Source organism: Sciurus vulgaris (assembly GCF_902686455.1).
Source record: "Sciurus vulgaris genome assembly, chromosome: 11".
NCBI classification, from domain to species: domain Eukaryota; kingdom Metazoa; phylum Chordata; class Mammalia; order Rodentia; family Sciuridae; genus Sciurus; species Sciurus vulgaris.
The window spans coordinates 42,626,310-42,629,612 of NC_136472.1; the positions used below are offsets into that span (position 1 = coordinate 42,626,310).

At 38.2% G+C, this 3,303-nt stretch overlaps 1 long non-coding RNA gene across 1 annotated transcript; it reads right to left on the reverse strand.

Annotated features, from left to right (window-relative positions):
- Window positions 1-485: 485 nt before the first annotated feature.
- Window positions 486-2,809, reverse strand: LOC306640712. Its single transcript, XR_013757871.1, has 3 exons — window positions 2,752-2,809; window positions 1,714-1,846; window positions 486-695 (listed from the first exon to the last, which is right to left on the reverse strand). It is a non-coding gene; the product is annotated as an uncharacterized lncRNA (long non-coding RNA).
- Window positions 2,810-3,303: the final 494 nt, after the last annotated feature.

Genomic DNA, 3,303 nt, shown 5'->3' on the forward strand with positions numbered 1-3,303 from the left:
TGCAGCATCGCAGCCTGTTCCTGGACCCAGTCCTTCAGTGCTGTTCTCAAACGGGAAACTGGTATTTAATGAAAGGCTTATCCCTATGTTGGTTAAATCAGTACTCGTATGGGCAGAAGGAAACCCAAGAAGCAATGTGAAACAAAGGGACTTAACTTCAAGAGTGATGCAGCCCTGTGGGTAGAGAGTCTTTGAGACTAGAGAGCTAGGTTTGAAAGCTGGCTCTAGTATTCATGAATTATGGGCTGTGTAGCTTTGGGTGAGTTACTTGACTCCTCTGTTTTCCCTTCTGCAATTAGAGAATGACTGGACAAGAGGTTAAACTATCTCCAAGTTCCCTTCCCATGACAATACTCTTCAATGTCATGACATTTTTGTTAGCACCATGGTCGTGGAGGTAACTAATTTCAAGGGAGATGGAGGATAAGGACACACTATTATAGAGTATGATTTTCCTAAGTTAATCTCTTTTTTAATTCTTTGCATACATGTAATTTTCCAGAAGTCTTTTAGTCTTTTTGTTGTTGTCGAAGGAATAAAATTACTGCATAAAAGAAAGAAGCCTCAGAGCCAACAGTGAAATCATGCAGGTTGGTCCCTTCTGACTCTTCTTACAGGTGGATCCACTGAGAGACAAAAACTGATGAATTTTCCCAACTGTGGAGTGACAGCATTTCAGTGGTCAGAAGACTCACCTGTAGCAAGGGATGAAGGACATAGTATATTTATCTCACTAATTCAACAAATAGTAATTAAGCATCCACTATGGGCCAGACTCTGTAAGAAGGGATCTAATCAACTATTTCTGTAAAAATGTATATCCTATCTCCTAGTTCACATTTGATCTTGCTTAAATCATCACTGTCAGCTCCTAAGTTGAGAGAAGTCCTAGAGAAGAGGGTTTCCTAAAACCCCAGTTAGAGGTAGACACCTACAGTATCTGTGCATGTTAGCACATTAATAATGATTCTGTTTAACATTTGTTTCATCCTGCCTTCTGTTGGAATTAATTGTTTCTCTATTTCCTCACTCTACTACATAATGTGTCTTTTTGAGAGTAGGGCCTATCTTACTTTGATGCTTTCCATTTTCAGTTCTTAGCATAAAGCTTAGCATATAATAAAGATTAACAAATAGTCAAGAAATATGTATAAAAAGGACTGGGGATTTAGCTCAGCAGTAGAGCACATGCCTAGCATGTATGAGGCCCTGGGTTTGATTCACAGTACTGAAAAAAGAAAAAAAAAAAGAATATACAAGAGTAAAAAGAGCTAATTCTTATTTGGTTCTAGTCACATATTAGGGGTAATTCTCATTACTTTACATGCATGATCATAATGTAATCTGAGATAGGTACTACTTTGACCACTTTACAGGTAAGGAGACTGAGACTCAAAGAATTTCTAATTGGTTCGTGACCTTTGTCAAAGAATTTGAAATGCATGTATTCTTAACCACTGTGTTACACTGTCTCCCAACAGAAAGAATAAGTCATCAGTGATTAATTCATATAGATGAAAAAGAAAGTGGATATCATCAGTTCTATTTCCAGGAGCTACAATGATAGTGTTTAGCTAGAGATTTGACTGACATTTAGAAACCTGTATATTAAGAACAATGACCTATTTTCTTATTTGGTTGCTTGTTAATGCATTCAATATTCAAATCATCCTTCCTACAACTCTCTTATGTCTTAGAGATAAAGTGACTCACTGGGTAAATGGAAAAGCCAGTATCTCAGTTTTCATCTTCATCACCCCAATAGCAGTCAAGAAGAATGTGCAAGATGGGTGTGATGAGCTCCAGGCGGGCGGTTGTAGCTGTTGTGACATGGCTGGCTTACTCACTGCAATGACAACAGAACTCTTCAGATACCCAGGATACAGGATAAGTATAGCTGTGCACTTGGGAACATTTGAAATCAGATCCAAGTGACTGGGTATTTGCAAGGATAGCATGGTTGGCAATGCACAGTTTAATATGGACAGTCAAATGCACATATTGTCATGTGAAATTGATAATAACATCATACCAAGCCACTCTGAAACTCAGGGATTGTCAGCTAAATCTTTAATATGTAGAACATTCTAACCACCCAGAGGTTAGAAATGTTGTAATAGTAAAATACACTCTACACTCTCTGTCCAAAATTGTTGAGAAGAAAACTAGTCAGGATTTTTTTTTTAATAGGATCAAAAGAGCAGCATCTGGAATTTATTATAACTGGGGCAGGTGGAAGGATGCTCCTGATATACAATTCTCAGATATCGACATCTCTCAATCACACACTTACTGGGACAGGCATTTAAGTTAGAAGAAATCAGGTAAGGTCTGGGTCTTCTCAATATACTCAGCTCCCAAGGATACTTATAAGTTGACATTTATTTTATTGGCTTCATTTAGAGCCAACAGTAGTCCTGAGATTAGGAGATTTGTGAAAACCTTAAAAAGTCAAAGTTACCACTTCTGGGTGGGTGCTACCTCACACCAAGTTGCACAGCTGGATTTTGTCCCCAGCTCACCCACCTTGACTGGGGCCCCTTGTGCAGTATACAATGTATACAACTGCATGTGGTAGTCCTGCCTTCACTGTGCCAGGTTTGACCCTTAGGTTAGCAAATACATTATTCAGTCATCTTTTGACTGGAACCAAATGTGAATTAGCTTTACCCTAAAGCGAGGGCAATTAGAAAGTTTGCTTAATTGAGGACAGGGTAGTGATATGACTGGGACAGGAAAAAGATGCCTTACATGAAAACTTGATCTTTTCATTCTTTCATCTCTGCTGTTCTCTGTAGAATTTTGATCACTATGGATTGAATTTCTTCCCCAGGATGGAGACTGTGACTTCTCATGGCTTTATAGTTACACTGTACTGTTTTAGGAAAGAACATTAAATGTACTGTAACTCTCTAATCCGAAGATAAAAGGTCTCAGTGACAAGTTTTGATTGGCTCTATTTGCAGCAGGTGCACATCTTTGGCCTAACACTTTTTCTAGTTAAATTGGATATTTCGTTAGTTTCCTTAAGGGTCAGGTGCTGACCATGACCAAAAATATGGATGTCTCCTCTCAAAGCATATGCTTGGAGTGAGAAGAAATAAATATTTCCTCAATAAAAGAAATCACAGAAGTTTGTTCCTGAGCCAGGAGAATAAAAACAATAGATGCCCATTTCACAGTTCCTTAAATTCACACTCTTTAGTATCACATTTCTGAAGTCTTATAGACATCAACTCTGTTGCTCCAATGGAAGCACCAACAGCTCACACAAATAACTCACGAGTCATTAAAATGTCAATA